We start from the raw sequence: 21219 nt of genomic DNA, 5'->3' as shown, positions 1-21219 counted from the left end.
GCTTTCTATGCCAACTTTGTTCTTATGTCGTTGCTATGACAATTTCTTTCGAAAGTCCCCCCCCCCTTTTGTGGATTTATCTCTTTTTGATGTTATAAAAAGAGTTTTCCTAGGTAAGAGTTTGATTTCTTTATGCTTAAAGGATTTTTAAGAAATAAAAAAGCTTTTAGTTAAAGTCTCTGCATTCCAGGGTGTCATGTTGTATTTAAGATTTAAAATGAAAAAGTTGATATCTCTTGTAAAAAAAAAATGAAAGAATGAAGAGGCAGTTCTTTGAAGATTATAAATTTTGATTTCTTCTGTGTTATATAAATGAACGCATTCTCTGCCATTGTTGTGTGCACATACATGAAAGTTCATTGTATTCATTTGATTTTTGTCTTATTATTTTAAACAATAAAATAGTTTTGTAGATTTCTAATTCATCTGAAGTACAGATTTTAAATAAGAGAATTTTAGACTATAAGCTAGAAACCTAAATTCCCCAGGGACCAGCAAGTGGCGTGGTGGTTAAGGTGCTGGACAGTCCCACGTGGCCAACCAGGGTTCAAGTCCTGGACCTGGTGGCTTGCTTTCTCACTTTCTTCTCTCTCTCTCTTTCTCTCTTTCTCTCTCTCTCTGTCTCTCTCTGGTCAAATTAAAATGAAGGAATGTGAATGAATGAATAAATAAATAAATAAATCTTAAAAAAAAGAAACCTAAATTCCCTGATTTTGTGAAGAAAAATATCACTGAAACCCAGTTTGACCTTGAAAAAAGTTGCATGACCCCTTGTGACCTCTGAATTTTTTTTCATATTGTTAAACCTCATTATCTTTTTTGAATTTAAAACAATGTAACTCTTGTAGAGGTCATTTTTCATTAGAGCAGGATTTTAGAAAGAATTCCCTGTTTGTCTTCCATGAAGTTATAATCAATCAGGTTAGCAAATATTAATTGGGTTTCTTTTATATACTAAGAGCATGGCCATGGTTAAACCAAAGGTATATGAATTTTTTCAGAGAATGACAACATGCACAGAGACATCATTCATGTAGAGAACAGAAGTACCTCACTGATCTATTTAAAGCAGAAGACGGTAATTTTTAGATGGCAACATAATGAGTTTGTTCTTTCTTTTTTTTTTTTGATCAGAATTCACTTTATTTTCATCTCTTCTGTTATGTACTCTTTGTAAACATATCCACAAAACTGTATTTGACATACAGCAATCAAAGAAGTTTCTTTTCATTAATAGTGGCCATTAACCTTAGAATCTAAAATTATAAACTATTACCTCCCAGACTCAATTCACAACTGATAAACCAATACAATGAAAAACTCGGCTTCAGAGTTTACTCCAATAATTTAATGCAGAAGCAATTTAGCCATATTTCATAAAATATGATTACCAGTTGAGGGACTGTAGTCCTATCAAATCAGACAAGTAAAGTGTTATGATATAGCTAGATGTCTTATACAAATGTATTTCTGTTCTGACTGCTATTACATAAACAGTTTCATCAATGTTTGTCTTTTGTGCTTTTTCTACCTTAGGAGGTTATAGTATACTTTAAATATAGATGATACACAAAACTTTACTGGTTTAAGAGTTCTGAGTATTGTTTTTACTATAGGTGCCTACTTAATTTAGATGGGAAAACTCTGCCTTTGGTATAAATAACTTATTTCCATGACAATACTTAATACATTAGTGTTCATTCTCAGTTGTGTGATATTTTGGTAAGGGGGTAGCTAGAACCTCTTTACTCTCAGTTAATGCTCTGGGCTGATGGATAAACACACTAAATTTAACACCCTGATTGTTTGCAGCTCTGACAAAACCACTATTGGCAGTCATCGTGATGGCTTTTAGGGTATCCTCTGTCCCCAAAATCGTTAATGAACGGCTATTGATTTTTGAACTGGCACGCTCAGAAGGTTGGTCTGGCACGCTCAGAAGGTTGGTCTGGCATGACATTAATTCGTTTAATTATCATAGTGGCCCTCTCTCTTTCCCCAGGTCCTCCTAAAGTATCTAGAATAGACTGAAAATCCTTCACAGCAGATTCCTTCATAAATGCCTCCAGCTGAGGTAGAACCTGTTCTTTCCTCTCTGGCTCTGCTTGTTCTGTGAGCACTTTTTCTTTGAAGATAAAGTAGCAGCCTCCATAGCTGAGAGCCGATACATAGGTGATTAAAGTTGTAATGTCCAGATTTACTCTTTTGCACACGTCAACCTTTCTCTCCGTTGGAAAGGCAACACTTGCTAGTATATTTTCTCCGTCTACCCTGGTCACCTACAAAAGTTCAGGGTCCTGGTCATCTGATTCACTCTCACTCAGCTGGAGTTCTTCAGGGTTATCTAACAGAGAATTGACAGCTACAGTGTCTCCTCTCACAGATATGCCCATTTCTTTTAGCTTCTGGGCTATAGGACTGGAGACACTGTTGTAAAATGCAAAGAAGATGTGAGGATTGTATACTGCACTGGTTGCTGGTGACTGACCTGGAGGAAGTCTTCCACCTCCTCAATGATGCTTTTGTCACCACACTGGGCCTCTGCCAAGCCAGATGTTATGTAGTGCTTCAGCCTTTCGGCCGATGGCTTTCACCCAAGTATGACCTCCATTTGCGACTATATCCACCACAAGGGTCTGCTTTTCTCCCAATGTATCTGTGTAACCAAAGACATGAAGAACACTAACAACTTCTTCCAGGTTTTCTGCTGATTCCACAATGGCCTTAGGTGTGTTAGATTAGTGCTCTGTAAATGAGAATCTTTAATAGCTACTTTCCCGGCTTCTACTTTCTGTAAGAATTTTAGTTCTGCCTTCAATTTGCTGCAGAGCTTTGGACTGCTTTCTACGCCACCTTTTCTCGATCTAGAAAGTGCCTCTGCTCTCTTGATCAGTTCCTTGGCTATGGTAATTCGTTCACAGACCATAGAGTGTGCAGACATGCTGACAGCATTATTCCCTTCCGGCAGCGCCCGGGACAGCGAGGGCGAGCAGGCGGGCGCGTGCACGCGGAGAACGGGACCCTCCGGGAAGTCTCTCCCGGGCAGCCCCCACCCCACTCCGGCGCCAATGAGTTTGTTCTATGCAGATGTTTCCAAAGTACTGCTCAGATGACTTTCCAAGTAATATTGGCTCCTCTAGTGTTCTCAAACCTTAGCATACATCAACATCAACATCAACATCGACTTCAGGGCTTGTTAACATTTTTCTAATCCTCTCAAAGTGTTTTTCATTCAGCTGAGTCTGATTGGATAATAAGCATTTCAAGCATGTTCATAGGCAATGCTTATGCTGTTGGTCATTGTCCTATGACTACACTTTGATAACTACTAAACTGATCAATTTAAAGAATTCTTTAAAATTTTCAGGCATTGCCCAAACTCTAAGTATCTATGTAGGTATTAATTCATGTTTCAGGAAGTCATGACATGTTGCTCTAATCTTTGTGGATTGTGTAATATTGCTTGCTGAATTAAGAAATTGCATTCAGGCCTAGCCTGGTAGTATAGCTGATAGAAAACTAAACTTCAGTGATGGAAGCCACATGGTCAATCTTGGGTCAGGTGCCTGGGCCAACTAGAAAATATGCATGCATGTGTGCCCAAGATCCTGACAAACTACAATGCGAGGAAAGAGATTATGGCATGCTGAGACTCTGCTGAGGGTGCCTTTGTCTTGTGAACATACAGGTGGTCTCTATTATGAATTTTTAAAAAAATTACTTTCACTTTAGTGATTGCTTTGAAGAAGAAACATAGGTTAGCGTTAGGTTTATAGGGCCATGACACATGAGGGAAAAAATAATGTTTTCTTTTAATTCCCAAAATTGTGTGCCCTCACCAGAGAGAAGGAAAACACCTCCTAGTGGGACATGTTGACACCACAATCCTTTTTTACCCATTTCTCCACCCTTTCAAAATATGTGCACATATGCACAGACATCCAGTGTGATTTTTAAGCCCCCTAGACCAGGATTCAAACCACAGTGGCCATGTGGAATCTGGATCCCTATGCAGAGCTTTTGACTAATTCATTATGGGGCTGGCCCCAAAATAAATTCTTATATATGTTTATATATCTTACATATATGTAAACGTAAGATCATATCTAGAACTCAACTATTATGTTTTTATTATGAAAAAAATCACTGTAAAGGTTTGTATAATGTGCTGAAGAAATATATTTTAATACAAATAATTGTTTTGAGATTACTTGTCATACATATATAAAAAGCTTATTATTCTTAAAAATTACATTGGTCCCTTCTGAAGAAAATATGTCTCTAGTTAGTTTGTAACCAGATATATTTTAAGACTTTGGCTCCTAGATACAGAATTTATATAGATATCCAGATGTTTCTGTATATCTTGATATTTAACAGTATGTATTCTGATTATTTGTATTTCTCATCTACTCACATATTCATAGTCTTGTAGTTACCTGAAAGGACAAGTGTCTTTGTGTTATTCTTAATGACTCACGAACGCTAGTCAAAACAGAAAGCGATATTGGATGTAATTTAGTAAAAGCTTTGCAAGTTACACAAAGAATAGTGAGCTCAAATATGTAAAACAGAGTTATGAAAATCATCCAAAGTGTGAGGCCTAACTTAAACTATTGGGTTGTTTGGAAAGTCATGGTGCATTTTTGCATAGAAAATATAGAAAAGATACAGGTAATTGATTTTTGACAAAGGGTACCAGCAATCCAGTGGGAAAAAGAAAACCTCTTTATCAAATGGTGCTGGGGAAACTAGGAATCTATCTGCAGAAAGATGAATTGAATCTGGGCCCCTAATTTTCACCATTAACAAAAATCAACTCAAAGTGAATCAAAGATCTAAACTGAAGACCTCAAACTCTAAAACTACTGCTGGAAAATACTCAATAATCTCTGGGAAACACTGAGTAGGCAAAGGCTTTTTATGTTTTTATTATTGTTTTTTAAGAATTATTTTATTTAATTTTACTTTTAAAATTTTCCAGGGAGGGAAGGAGGGAGAGAGAGAAAGTGAGAAACCAAGCCATCAGGTCCAGGACTCAAACCATGATTGGCCATGGGAGTCCAGAGCCCTTAACCACAACACCACCTGCTGGCCCTGGCAAAGACTTTTTAAATAAGACCCCAAAGCGCAGACCCAAAATAAATTCTTATATATGTTTATATATCTTACATATATGTAAACGTAAGATCATATCTAGAACTCAACTATTATGTTTTTATTATGAAAAAAAATCACTGTAAAGGTTTGTATAATGTGCTGAAGAAATATATTTTAATACAAATAATTGTTTTGAGATTACTTGTCATACATATATAAAAAGCTTATTATTCTTAAAAATTACATTGGTCCCTTCTGAAGAAAATATGTCTCTAGTTAGTTTGTAACCAGATATATTTTAAGACTTTGGCTCCTAGATACAGAATTTATATAGATATCCAGATGTTTCTGTATATCTTGATATTTAACAGTATGTATTCTGATTATTTGTATTTCTCATCTACTCACATATTCATAGTCTTGTAGTTACCTGAAAGGACAAGTGTCTTTGTGTTATTCTTAATGACTCACGAACGCTAGTCAAAACAGAAAGCGATATTGGATGTAATTTAGTAAAAGCTTTGCAAGTTACACAAAGAATAGTGAGCTCAAATATGTAAAACAGAGTTATGAAAATCATCCAAAGTGTGAGGCCTAACTTAAACTATTGGGTTGTTTGGAAAGTCATGGTGCATTTTTGCATAGAAAATATAGAAAAGATACAGGTAATTGATTTTTGACAAAGGGTACCAGCAATCCAGTGGGAAAAAGAAAACCTCTTTATCAAATGGTGCTGGGGAAACTAGGAATCTATCTGCAGAAAGATGAATTGAATCTGGGCCCCTAATTTTCACCATTAACAAAAATCAACTCAAAGTGAATCAAAGATCTAAACTGAAGACCTCAAACTCTAAAACTACTGCTGGAAAATACTCAATAATCTCTGGGAAACACTGAGTAGGCAAAGGCTTTTTATGTTTTTATTATTGTTTTTTAAGAATTATTTTATTTAATTTTACTTTTAAAATTTTCCAGGGAGGGAAGGAGGGAGAGAGAGAAAGTGAGAAACCAAGCCATCAGGTCCAGGACTCAAACCATGATTGGCCATGGGAGTCCAGAGCCCTTAACCACAACACCACCTGCTGGCCCTGGCAAAGACTTTTTAAATAAGACCCCAAAGCGCAGACAATAACCCCAAAAGTAGACAAGTGGGATTACATCAGATTAAGAAGTTTTTGCACTGCAATAGACAGTAATTAGTGTGAATTGACAACCTTCAGAATGGGAGAATATTTTTTGTATACTATGCCTCAGAGAAGGGACTGATAATCAGAATACACAGGGAATTCAGGCAGCCTACCACCCCCACTTCCTGAAAAAAAATGATGAACTAATTAAAAGATGGAAAAATGAGCTGAAGAAACAACTCTCTAAGGAAGATATGCAAACAGTTAAAAAGTATATAAGAAAATGTTTGACATCTCTCCACAAGGGAGATGCAGATCAAAATAAAAAATGAGATACCACTTAACCCAGTCAGAATAACGAATATTAAAAAAAAAAAAATGATAAGTGTTGACTGGGCTGTGGTGAAAGGGGAACTCTCCTAGACTGCAAGTGGGAATGTAAATTGGTCCAGTCACTCTGAAAAACAATATGGAGGTTCCTCAAATATCTACAAATAAAACTACTATTTGACCTAGCAATTCCTCTTCTGGGTATCTACCCAAAGGACAGGAGAATGCTCAGTTGGAAAAGTGCTTGCACATCTATGTTTACTGTGGCATTACTAAGACATGGAGCCAACCCAAATGTCCATGAACAAATGAATGGATAGGAAAAGTGTCGCACATATACTCTATGGAATACTACTCAGCCATAAAAAAAAAGACCCTGACTTTTTAAAATTTTTAAATTTTTTATTTATTATCATCATAATCTTCTTTATATTACATTGAATTTCATATAACTTTGCAGCATTTTACATTTCTTTTTCAAAAGGGATTGCCATGTATGTCAGTCAATACAGAGACATTAAACTCCCCACTTCATCATTCAATATCTTTTCATTGTTTTGATCGAAAGTGGATGAATATAGAAGATTTATGAATGAGTGAAGCAAGACAAGCTACTAAAGAGAGACATTGTATGTCCCCACTTAATATACACCACCTGTCTACATTCTAGGGTAGAAACTGAAAGATTAGAGGATATAGAAGCATGGAAAATGGTTATAAATACTGAAGACAGTGTGGGAAGAGGATGGAAGAAGAGGGAGACTCTGAGAAATTAAGGAGAAAAATGGAGAGATAAGACATTTATGGGACCTAGAAATGTTGCTGATAATGTATATAGTACCCACAACTGGACTGATGTGAAGTGTGTTCATGTTGGGTAAATTCACTTTACAAGCTAAGTGGTATACATAGTGATCAAATGTATAAAATTAATTAAAATTAAAAAGAAAAAGAAAAACAGAAAAATACATCATGACTTTCTGCATGACCTAACAGAATTCAGCTATTCTGATACTCAGCCAGTTCTCTTGCCTCTACTTTATAATGTTCACTTGATTTTTTAAAGTTTTGTTTATTTATCATATTAGTGAGAAAGGCAGAGAGTGAGAGAGAGAGAGAGAGAAAGTTATAGCACCACTCACAAGATCATGCCGTTTTAATCCAACCCCAGCCTCAGCAAGTCTAGGCATGGGCAAACGTGTACCCCAGTCTCCAGACTTGAACTGGAAACCTTCCCTGGTGAGTCTGCTTTGCAGAGTATCACACTATTGTGACTTTTACTGACACTGAATGAAATAATGAAATCTTGTTTTTCTCTTATTTTCCCCATATCACTGGAGAGTACACAGCCACCAAAACACTGGTCAGCTGGCTTCCAATACTTGATTAATATGTTTACTGTAGAAGGTCCAAATCTCATTTAAGTATTATGTAAGTGTGTGAGCATGTTCATAACTGCATATGACTTAGACACCTAACATTTGTATTCATCTCCACAGAGTAAGTTGCTTCTAATCAACATCACATTTCACGCCACAAGTGTGGTTTCATATCTGTACTATACTAAATTTAAGGATAGCATCCCAAATTTGATTATCCTCTATGGTAGATTACAAAAATCAGGCAGAATGCTCCTCTCCCTATATTCTCTGTCAATGTGACCTTGAACTCCTTTCATCAAAAGGTGGAATTTTTCCCAACTTTTAAATTCATGCAGGCCTTGTGACTTGTTTTACCCAATAGAATGTAGCCAAAAAGACATTGTACAATTTAAGGGACTATATCTCAAAGACACTGTGGAGCCCCTAGGGATCAGGCCAAGTCAAGGAGGAGGATAAGAGATCTGAAGCATTCTAGCCAATAGCCAGCCTACCCCCTATGTAATCTTGCAGCTGATCACAGAGACAGGAAAAAGCCCTACTAAGAACAGCTAAAGACTTTCTCGGGACCAGCAGTTAGTGTAATGGCTATGTCGCTGGACACCCATGTAGTCGACCGTGGTTCGAGTCCCGGACCCAGCGGCTTAAACTCACACTGGGTGCGTGTGCGTGCGTGCCCAAGATCCTGAGAGGAGAATGGAGGAGAAGGGATTGTGGTGTGGCCATCCCCCCTGGGGGGGTGATTCCTTGCTTTCTATCTCTCTGTCTCTCTCTGTCTGTCTGGCGAGCGCATGCGCCCTGTAGCAAAACCCTCTCCAAAAAAAAAAAAAAAAGACTTTCTTAAGGCAAACTAATACAGTTTTCTTATGGATAAAAAAATCAAATTGCATTTATCTTAGAATAAATGTATTGTATGAAGCATGGGGCCATAAAGCAGTGATAAAAATACAATGCATACCTGTGTCAGAAACTTACTGGTTTGTGTCTGGTGATTTCTCTGATTATGCCAGGCACATGTACACTCATGAACTAGAGCAGCTGAGGCGAGGGGGAGGGATCATTGAGAAACTCTCAGGGTGTATTACTATCTCTCTGTCACTCTTTCTTTGTTTCTCTTACTCATGGAATAAATACACTTAAAATTTTAGTCAAAGTGATTAAGATGTATTATAGTGTATCTTCTGAGTTCTTTATGCCCCACACCTACAATAGAGCAGAATTTTCTAAAAATAGTTTAGTAGTCACAGTTTGACATGTACTATGCTCCAGGCCCTGGGCTAGGCTCAACTACTGGGTTGTTGGAAAAGTCATGATGTATCTTTTCTATGCAAAAATGTATCATGACTTTTCTGACAATGCAATATATTCACTTAATTCTCAAAATAAATTTGTGAGAATCTGATAAATAAATTAAGGTTTACACCCGATAAGTAACTTACCGACTGTCCTCTACATACTAAAAAGGAGAATTATCATTTGAAGCTAGATCTTCCAGCTGTAAAACCATCAGCTAGGTGGTCAGGAAAGTCAAACTGGGCAAAACACTTTTTTTCCCCAGCAAATACTAATATTGTGAAGCTCAAAAAATAAATTATAGGGGACCAGCAGTTAGCATAATGGTTATGTTGCTGGACTCCCATGTAGTCGACCATGGTTCAAGTCCTGGACCCGGTGGCTTAAACTCATGCCAGGTACATGTGCATGTGTGCCCAAGATCCTGAGAGGAGAATGGAGGAGAAGGGGTTGCGGCATGGTCATCTCCTCTGGAGGGAGATTTCTCGCTTTCTTTCTCTCTGTCTTTCTGGTGAGTGCATGCACCCTATAGCAAAAACCTCTCAAAAAAAAAAAAGAAAGAAAAGAAAAAGAAATAAATTATAGATTAGGTTATGGCTATATAAGTATTTTAAAAGATAGTAGCTAGCAAGCTGTGTGGTGGTTAAGGTGCTGGACTTCCATGTGGCCGAGTAAATTTTGAGTCCCAGACCTGGCAGCTTGCTTTCTCACTTTTCCTCTTTCTCTGGCTCTCTTTCTCTGTCACTCTCTGTGAGTATACATGCCCTGTAGCAAATTAAAAACATAATATTAAATAAATTTAAGTAAATAGTTGTTTAAAAATATTTTAAAAGATAACTTGAATTAAATTTTTATTATTGTGTGTTATTTGAATATTTGCTTTGGAAGTTTTATTTGCCCTACATTTTCCCAGTTGTCTTAATTCTCCATTTTACCTTACACTATAACTATCTAACAAAACCAAATGATCTGAAGAAGCTAATGAGTGAGTTGCTGTGGTTGTTCCATGATATTAACAATGAGGGCAAAAAGGGTGGCTGGCTCATTGTTGATATGGTTAATTCAGTTGTGTGGAAATGGTTCTGAATATTGGCAGAGACTAAAACTGAGCAGTTTTAGATCTTGAATAAGTTGGCACATCACAATCAGAGCTGACTCATAACATTCCCGTAAACCTGTCATTGTAACTGTGTGGCAACACCTTGAGAGCCACTGCAGTCTGAGGTGGAATCTGAGCCTGGCGTTGTAATGGGGGAATATATGTGTATTTATGTGTAGTGTAGGTAAATCATGAATCGATATCTTTTATAAATGTGTATATGTATACAAAGTACATATTGATATATATGTACACATCTCTATATATCTCAAAATGCATTCATTTATTTATTCTGATTATTAATATAAAATTATACCATAAAATTCTATTGTCTTTGCCCATTTGATATCACAATAGAATTGCACAATCTGGCACAATTAAGTATTCAATTCGGGGCCTTCCCTTTGTGGCAGGTCAGGTTTCTGGAACATTGTCAGGCTAGGACAGAAGGCTCTAACAACACCTGCCGGTGATGTGAACAAAGGCGTGTTGCATTTATACGCTGGTGTTCATCACAGGGTATCAGTTAGCCTCAAAGGAGACTGCAGAGCTCTTATTCACAGCCTGGGAGAATGCTTTTCTTTTCAAAGCCCAGCATGTGATTCACCTATATTCAATGTCATATGGACCACCCTCCTATTTTAATCCTAGAAGGGTGAGAAAAAGTGATTTTCTATGTAACATCTCCAACCCCTTTCTGCTGGTTTTGTAAGTGTGAGAGATAGTTCTACATAATCACATCTGGAAGGGATTGTCAAATGTGCAGTGTGACTGAGTACAAAAATTACTTTCATTTAGACGAATATTAGACAGTTCTTATTCAGTTAAGATAAGGACAAGCAGTGATGCAAGCCAAATGGAGCTATTTAAAGGGAGCATGTAGCTGCTTCTCTGGAGAAGCTATATTTTTAGCAGGACAGCCTTCAGGAAACAAGATTATTATTTTGACAGAATAGCCTCATTTTCTTTACAAGGGTCTACATGGAAGACTGACTGACTGAGTTATTAATTGAAAGTTTTTTGGTGGTTGTTTTTGGATTTCTGATCTCTCTCAAGGTAGTTCTTCCAGGCAACTCATGTGCCTACCTGTTTCTAATTGCTTACCATCACATCCATTTTCCTTACCATAAAAGTGTCCAGATGTATTCCATGTATTGTGGTAGTGTTGTGTAAAATGCAACCTGACAGAAATATTTAAATTGTTTAGAGCTGCACCACAGGAACTGGTGTGACATGAGGAGGCTGTTTATGATGCAGTGTGCAGAGCTTAGCTTTTTTATGCTCACATTGACAATGAAGTTAAGGGCTCAGGCATTGCAGGTGGACTCCTGTTAGGTCCCTTCTGGCCATACCAACACAAATAAACAACAGCCTGAAATCGAGAAGAACAACAGCACCGGCTATTTGGCATTGCTGGGGCATAGGCACAGCTGCCTAGGATTTGTTCCACAGCACAGAGTAAATCTCAGGAAATTTCCTCATAAAAGACAAAGAATGAACACAAGGGAGTCTTAAATAAGAGGAATAGACTCTGAAAAGTGTCAGTATAAGTGCTTTTGAACAAAGGAAAATGAAACAGTGTTCACTTCAAGAATCTGAATTACCTCTTGTTTTTCTAATTGAGCAAAGAGAAAAAAAATAAGACAATGGTGAAAAGGTAAATACTTTCGTTTTAAAGAAAAGATGAAGGCATGAGACAATGAAGATCAGGAGAGATGAGAACAAAAAGAGAAATTTTGACGTGGCCTTCACTAATCTGAAATCATATCTATGCAATGCTACGCTTTTCAATAAACGGTGACACTCCTTCCTCTCACTTAATGAAGGGCTCCGAGAAAATGAACTATTTAATGTATACATGTAAAACACCTAAGTGTCTGTTATGTACAGTACAATACTTCATTGCTATGGTATTACCAAGATCCTCCTGTAATTCAAACAGAACCTTGGAATTTGTCCTGATTCTCGTAAGAGTTACAACGAACTTTAAATAAATTATTAGTTTACTTTCACCGTGATTCCCTCACGTTAGAGGAAAGATGGCTAAAACTATCTTGCATGTCCTTTCCATCTTTGGGGTTAGAAAATTTTTTATAGTTTCTGGTGGCATCATAGACGATCCTGATTCTGTACTTTGTGAGAGAGTGTCTGTGTTCACTCTTCTGTTTGAAACATACCTGTTCTGTCAGAGTTTTCAGTCTCTTCTGATACTTTCAACCCAATTATATTACTTGGGATTTTTATTCCCCCCTCCCACCTGAGCATATTTCTAATGTGTTTGTAATGAAAAGAACTGCAGTGCATGTGCAATATTGAAAACGTGGATGAAATTATAAAGTGAACGTCCCATCAATGGTACCTCAATAACACCCTTTTCACATGCATTTATCTTTATAAACACATGTACTGGCAAGAATATTTTATGAACTTTATGTATTTGGGATATATCTGTATTGCATACTATATACTCTATATTTTTTCCAATCAAAGCACATTGGATGTTTGCATAGTAGCTGGATGTTTAATTTGCATAATTCTGACCTGAACAGATCTGGATGAATGATGAAATCTCAATAACTTCCAAAACATTAAATGATTGAAAAAGCTGCTCAAATCCAGCTAGGCCATCTCCTATATACTTTTAATTTCTTCCACTTAATGCATTCAAAGAAATGGGAGATATATCCATTAAGTTTGCACAAGAAAGATTCAACACTTGAAAATTATTATCAACTGACAAAATATATAAATGATTGAGAATCACCTAAATCCGTGTCTTCATGGAGAATGCCATGAAATCATTACTTTCCTACATTGAGAACGAGGACCCCCTCTTTCCCCTTAGATTCAGACTGCCAAGGTATCACAGCCTATTCACCAAGAACACAATGCATTTTTATGCACCATTTCAAATTACTCCTTATTTTTTATAGTAGTGTGCTTTTTAAAATACATGATTAAGTTTGGAATAACCTTTTAAAATAATCCCAGCCGTTAGAAGCATCTGGTTGGCTCCTAAATAAATATTTACCTTTATCATTTATATTTATATTTCACTTCAAGACACAGCTTAGAGTTTAAGTTTATAAATGACAAATATTTCTCATCATATTTAGTGTAGGATTCTATATAAAATGGACACTGATCGGTGTTGCTGTTCAGACAAATACCTACTAAAATATTGTTCAACACCACAAAGCTTTTGTTTTCTCCTTTTTTTTTCACTTTTTATCCTACTGTGAACTAATAAAGACTTCATATATAAATATTAGTCCATTTTGGTCAATTGGGAACGAATCCAGGAATTTAGTTTATCAGAATTTTGATAATCCGGTCTGAGCAAAATCCACTGTGTGTATATTCAAAATCCACTGTGTGTATGTCAAAGAGACTTGGTCAGTTTTCAAAGCAGTGATTCATACAATAGTTTCTCTCTGGGGACAGCTCAAGGTAGCAACTAAATTGCAAAGATAGCTGTAATCCAGAAATTTTACGGCCTACGTGAGAAACAGAAAATAACGATGACCAACATTTTATTTTGCACTTATCCTTCTTCAGTACAGTAGATTATTATCACAGAAATGTTTTATCAAATTAAGGAAGGTTGCTGGACTAGACATGAGTTAGGTGCTGTGCAAAAGGAACAACTAAGACATTTTCTTTCCCCCAATCCTCATAGGCTAAATATGCAATACTGATTTATGATCACATTAACACTGACACAGATATTCCCCATATTGGTTAAAATGTGGCATGAAGAAACAGCAGAAAGATAAGTGGATAGAATGATACATTACATTCTTCTTATGGAAATAACAAGTAGTCATTAAAGGTAAAAGGCCTAATGAAATTGGTGAAGAATGATTTCTCACTTTATATTTGGTTTATATTTGGTTTATCTCTAAATTTTTTCTTCTTCTTCAAACAAGTATCTATTCAAGGAAGGCCTGAAGCAGGACAGAAAATGAGAGAGAAATGTTATTGTGGACAGCAAGAAAAGAGAATTCTGGTGTATAATAAAGAAGCCAGTGATCAGATTGGTTCTACTAGTGGAAGAAACTCATGTCCCAATAGATGACAATTTCCAAGTGAGGTGGCAAGTCCTCAAATGTCGGTACTGACTGTCATTAGATGTATCGTGCATTTGGAGTCAAGACCCTAAACATAGGCATTTGCAACCTTGTAAAAAGCATCCACTCCTTAAGATGGAAGCAGCAGATTTTTTCAGGGATAAAGAACAATGCGATGACAACAATGTAGATGAATGAGTCATCAGCAGAGAAGTAGGATGACTGCCATTATGGTTTTATGTCATGTGAGATTCAAGAATCTGCAAAAAAAGGAGAAAACTTCAGCAGTGATTAAATTTTATACTAGCTTTTATTTTGAATATAAATGAAATATAAGCTAAATACACATTAAATTTTGAGTCTATGGACTAAGATTCTCATCTGTTATCATGCCTAATCTAGATCAATGAACCATTTTAGTCTGGAGTTGATGAGTATGTAAGAGAGTTTTAGTTAGAAGATGAGATATTTCAAAAGGAAATTAGGGGACCAGCAGTTAGCGTAATGGCTATGTCGCTGACCTCCCACATAGTCGACCTTGGTTCGCGTCCCAGACCTGGTGGCTTAAAACTCACGCAGGGCGTGTGTGTGTACGTGCCCAAGATCATGAGAGGAGAATGGAGGAGAAGGGATTGCGGTGTGGCCATCCCCCCTGGGGCATGATTTCTCGCTTTCTGTCTCTCTGTCTCTCTGTCTGGTGAGCGCTTTTTTTCTATAGCAAAAAAAAAAAAAAAAAAAAACAAACAAAAAAAAAAACCTCTCCAAAAAAATAAAATAAAATAAAGGAAATTAGTACAATTATAGAGTCGACCAAGAATAGGTTGTGCTTAAAGTAGAGACTAAATGCCCCTTTCTGGGAATATTAAATTCATGTCTTACAGAGAATTGACTTAACATCACAACTGTGTATTACGAAAATAAGATTCCATAATACTTTTATTTATGCAGGTAAAATGAATCATTTAAAATTTGAGTTGTATAGTTATACTCATTGTTTTATCTGAACATCATTTAGAGGAAAATCATAACATAGTTACAGGCCACTTAAATTTAAAAGAGACTTTAAAAATATGTAGTCCAACTCAAAACAAATGCAGAAATCTTTCCGACATTCTTGATATGCAATTGCCTTGCGTATCTCTTTAACTGCTTCAAAGGACAGGAACTCAGAAGAAAGACTGCCAAGGTACTAGATTCATTGTTGTTCTTACTATTCCATTTATTCCAGAAACTGGAGAGGCACTCAGGATCACGGGACCAAAGAGAGACTGCATAGCATCTCAAGTGAATGAATGTCAGACCACAGACTCACTTTTCATTGTAGTGATCCTTATACAAAATGACCTGCTTTGTTTGGGTTTTCCTCTTGTCCCATAAAATTATGCCGTGATAAATACAAATGTGATCCACCTTAAACATTCTGAATGTTGAAAATCTTACTTTATATACAATGAAGTGCTATTTTCTTTCCCAATGTCTACAATTTAAAGTTCTATATGAAAATAATTCAGTGAAAGGGTATTTATGTTTGGCTTTCTCTATTTGTTCCATGTTCTTTTCCTTCTTTATTTGGGTCATTTTATTAAGTAGTTCACAAATATGTCAAAAACATATGCATAATTGTTATGACTCTTTTAGTTTGGGTTTTACTACCTCTAATAGAAAATATCACCATAGAATATTTTTTTCTTAATTTAATTCTCTAGTGAATATGAGAAAACATCATTTTTCTATTATGATATGTGCATAAAATTGGCTTAAGTATTAGGACAGTTATATGCCCAATCCATGATTATGCTGTTGGCCTAAAAGTAAGGAGGCCACTCGCCTGTATCATTATTGTTATATTGTTATATATGTGTTGTGAATACTGACTGACAAGTGAGATAATTTATTGGTCATGACTTTGACTGTATACCCCAATGCATTTAATTAAGGTCAGCCATTCAAAATATGAAAGAATGAAATGAAGAAGAGCTTTGAAATGGGGTGTTTGGGCTCTGGTGTTAGTCACAAAGGAAATAGACTAGCTCAGAATGGTGAGAAAATACCTCCCGCTCTCTGCAGTTAGGCAGGGAGCCAGAAGGGAAGAAAGCCAAGAAAGGTGTCTGTGAAGTTATAACAGACTTTCAGGCTAGAGGGTAACTGCTGTTGGAGCATAGCTTTGAAAACAAGGCTGTAAGTTTTTACCGGTTCCTGGAATCAGCTACTATTTGCTATTTGTTCAGTGAGTTTTTAGGATTCCTTTCTATTAAATATAACATTTAAAGAATTTCTTATAAATCTCATAACTACCAAGAGAATGTCTTGATACTGAAGCGTTTTAGCATTTTTTTAATGCCAGTTTTTAATCATGGAAAAAAAACAAAAAAACCCTTTTTTCCCCATTGTTGAGGACTGTCTTTTTTCTAGCTTTAAAATATATTTCTTGATGTAGCACTATATAAAAAAGATAACATTAAGATGTAAGTTTATTTCTTGTAGTACCAGTCAACGGTCATGTTCATGTGTCAGATGATTATAAATTGATAGCCCTTTTCAGAATTCCAAGGGTTTAAGGAATTCCTGTTTACTGAATAAAAGTATCCAAAGATGGTTTAATAACCTTGAGTAAAATAAAAATGCAATGTGCTTAGCACAGTGCTTGACAATCATTTTACATGTTGTGATTATAATTTTATTGTTTTTAGCCAGTCTTCCTGTCACGGAAACACCAAACTTGTGTGGGTTATTACCCAAAATCCCAAGGAGAGACTAGAGGTGAAGGTATTATTGTGCTGTGGTCATCTCCCCACCCCCCAGGGAGTGATTTCTCACATTCCTTATCTCCATCTCTCTCTTTGGCAAGTACACACACCCTATGGCAAAAATCTAAAAAAAAAAAAAAAAGAAAAAAAGAGAGAAGTCATTAGGTACCTTTATGGATAGGTACTTTAGTGGATTAATTCTAAATTAGAAATAGTGATTTGAGTTTTACTTTAAACCAGAAATAAATAAATAGATTTAGCTATAAATAAATGTGAAGTTAGTATAAATAAATTCATAAATAAAGTTAAACCTAAGAAAATATTTCAGGGAAACACCACTAAATAATTATAAGTCTACATAAAACCACCAAAACCCAAAACAGCAATTATCTTTCAAAGTAAAGGAAACTGTTGCCTGAGCCAAGGCATGGAGAGATTTTTCAACCCCAAAAGTAGCCAAAGGAAATCACTGAAGACTGAAATGAGGCAGGAACATAGCTGCCAGATAAAGACCATCCAGTCAAATGCGAATTTCAGGCAAAACTTATTTTAGTATTCAGCAAAACTTACTGTAGTGTAAGTATGTCCTATGTAGTAATAACTAAAGAGCATTTGTGTATTAAGCCCCATGCAATATTTGAAACAGTTATTTATTTATTTATTTATTTATTGAGGCAAGGGGAGAGGTTTTGCCTTAAAGTGAATGTGCTCACCAGAGAAAAAGAGAAAGAGAGAGACAGAGTGAGAGGGAGAGTAAAGAATCACCCTTCAGGGGTATGGCCATGCCACAATCCCTTCTCTTCCATTCTCCTTCAAGGATCATTCACACGTGCCTGATGTGATTTTCAAGCCACTGGGCCTGAACTGTGATTGGCCATTTGGGAGTCCAGCAACATAACCCCTACACCATCTGCTGGCCCTCTATTCAGGACAGTCTTATATTAAAAATTATTCATTTAATATGGGCATTTACATTTGCTAGATGATCTATTTTTTATTGTTGTTGTTGTCGACTGAATCTGATTACCTTTAGCAGGAAAATATACTTAATATTGTATGGAATTATTGTGTGTCCCTACATGATTCCTCCTTTGCTATATATTCAGTATACAGTGATGGTTCTTAAAATATGCCCTGGGGGAAAAATAATCCCTCTTGCTTTCTCAGGAGACAGGTAGGAGGACTGAAACCAGAAGGTTAGAACTCCAGTGCAAACTTTGCTTGTAGGTCACAGTACAGACAAGGCCTCATTGCTCAAAAGCTACTTTCATCTAGTCTCTTGATTTCTGTACTATGTCTTTATCACTTTGTATATACCACTTTCCTGTTTTAAATGCTTGTTCAAATTCAATCTTTCAACGTCATACTTGCCCATTTGCTCTTATGGTAGAATTAACACATAATTAGCATTTAGATCAAAACCCTTTTGAGAATCCAAGTTGAGTCATAGTCATTATTACATTTGGAGTATAGGCACAAATTGGAGTTCCAATTTAAACCATAACATGCGATCACCCTACTTGGGACACTTTCCTGACATCTTCCATTTATGGCAAACTTATTTAACTATTAACTTTAAAAATAAAATCTTTTTTTTGTGTGTGTGTGTGTGTGTAGAGCACATGTACTCACCAGAGAGAGACAGAGACAGAGAGGGAAAGTGAAAAATCATCCTCCCAGCATGAATGGCCGTGCTGCAATTCCTCCTCCTCCAGTCTTCTCTTGAGATTCCAGACACATAAGTACACATTTTCCAAGCCACTGAGTCTGAGACTTAAAACTGGCAGTCAGCTATGTGGAATCAGGGCACCTTAACCACTACACCACCTGGCTGCCCCACTATTGACCATTATAGTGTTCATGATCTACATCAAACATTTTGCCACTTGGCATATAGTGCCTCATATCTGTAATTATTTTCTTTCATGTGAATATTTGTCTGATTTTCATGTGAAAATAGTCAATATTTTGAAATCAGGAACTTTCTTACATCCTCTGTTATTAAATCTATCCGAGAGACCCTCCTATAAAGAGAAAGGCCATGAACAGTTCTTGGCCAGAATGTTCTTAAGCTCCTGATCTACTGATACATATTAACAAATATTTAAGTTCTTTTTTTTTTTTTTTTTTGGAGAGGTTTTTGCTATAGGGCGCATGGTGCAACTTGCCAAAAAGACAGAGAGAGACAGAGAGACAGCGAGAAATCACACCCTGGGGGTGGATGGCCTCACAGCAATCCCTTCTCCTCCATACTCCTCTCAGAATCTTGGGCACGGACACATATGCGACCAGTGTGAGTTTAAGCCACTGGGTCCAGGACTGAATCCAGTTGACTACAGGAGAGTCCAGCAACATAAGACATTATGCCAACTGCTGGTTCCAGTATTAAGTTCTTTATTACACAGCTATGAATACATGGTGGGTTTGGTCACATTGCATAATTGTTATGGCAAAAAATTGATATAAATGCATATGCATTATGGCACCAAGTCCCAATTTTGCATGCCAGCTTTTCAATGTATTATATAATAAAGTAAGAAAGTTTATATTATTTCTATTTTAACTCATTTGGGGCTACAATTAAAAATGAAGGTTCCTGTTATATGGATTCTTATGGCTATTAATAAATTTTAGCTTGAATTTTGGAGCTAATACTCATAGCATGGATTCTATTGTAAGAAAATATTTTTTATCTTCTCTTTATAAATTTGTTTGTTTTTTCCTCTTGATTACCAAGCTTATCTTAATGTATACCTTTTGAGATTTGAGTATGTGTGGGTATTTGTATAAGTCTATAGTTTCAGTAATAAATCTGAGAAAATGAATACAAAGGCTGATGAGATTTCTGGAATGTCCTCTTTGTATAGTTACCATAATTGCCATGAATTTGGCCAGGTGTAGCTAAATGATATTTCAGGCAAAGAACTAATAGCAAAGCTTTTTACACAGTAATTTCCTGGGTAAGGTTCAACAAAATGAAAACTCATCAGAAGCCCTGCTGGGATTCCATCAGCAAGCATTTATTTGTAGTCGCATGTACACCTGCTTACATAGTAATAATACACTAGTGAGTTAAGTCACTTTGCCAATGCAAATTAGCTTTATTTTGAATCTAACACTGGAATCTAGTTGATATACTAACTAGGCGAATGAATTGCCACTAGATGAATAGAGTAAACTAGAAAAAATTCTATAGTGTTTGCCTGTTTCTCTTGTTGCTTTTGATTGTAGATAGTCTGTGGAAAACCTTTCCCTCCCTAGCTTCTACATTTAGATAAAGAATTTGCAGCATATGCCTTGCTCCATTGGTGCAGCAATACTGAGCAATACAAGCATACCATCTGCAATGTGATTTTTCAACCCAAGAGATCCTGTGCCATTTAATTCAAACTTAAAATCAATTCAGCAAATATTTATAGGAAACTAACTATGTGGAAGGTATTGTACTAGATGCTAGAGGTTGGGCAGCATGGGAAAGATGAGTGAAAATAGCAACTGCTCCAAGAAATTTCTGATACAATAGTGGAGATAAGATAAATTCTCTCCTACAACATGGCAAAGTACAAAACAGGAAAGGCCATAGGAGAGTCACAAAGTGCAGGCAGGACAGTAACTGAACCTAAGTCTCTGCAATCAGGAAAGGATTAGCACGGAGATGGCTTATCAGACGTCTTAAGGTCTAGTAGGATTTAAATATGTTGAGGTGAGGGAGAGGGAGAATGGCAGTCCTTTAATGTGATGGAACCAGCATGAGTAAAGAAAAGAACATGATAAAGCAGAATGCCTGTTTGTGCACATGGCCAGGAATTCAGTTTAGGTGGAGTGTAGTTTGCTTTTTATGAGAGCATGGCAAAGGGAGCCTGCAAAGAAGGAAATGCACATATTTTATTATCAGATATCTTTTAAGAGTATATTCCATTGAGACTAGCAGTTAGCATAATGGCTATGTCGCTGGACTCCCATGTAGTCGACCATGGTTCAAGTCCTGGACCCGGTGGCTTAAACTCACTCTGGGTGCGTGTGCGTGCGTGCCCAAGATCCCAAGAGGAGAATGGAGGCGAAGGGATTGCAGCA

The 21219-nt window shown here is 36.5% G+C and overlaps 1 pseudogene; it reads right to left on the bottom strand.

The window, feature by feature from the left end:
• Positions 1-1654: 1654 nt before the first annotated feature.
• Positions 1655-3061, bottom strand: LOC102468743 (UPF0415 protein C7orf25-like; annotated as a pseudogene).
• Between the last annotated feature and the right edge of the window lie 18158 nt (positions 3062-21219).

Source organism: Tupaia chinensis, unplaced genomic scaffold (genome assembly GCF_000334495.1).
Source record: "Tupaia chinensis unplaced genomic scaffold, TupChi_1.0 Scaffold000382_1, whole genome shotgun sequence".
Taxonomy (NCBI): Eukaryota; Metazoa; Chordata; class Mammalia; order Scandentia; family Tupaiidae; genus Tupaia; species Tupaia belangeri.
The sequence above is the reverse complement of the archived record's forward strand: the minus strand, read 5'-3'. Positions and strand labels throughout refer to the sequence as shown.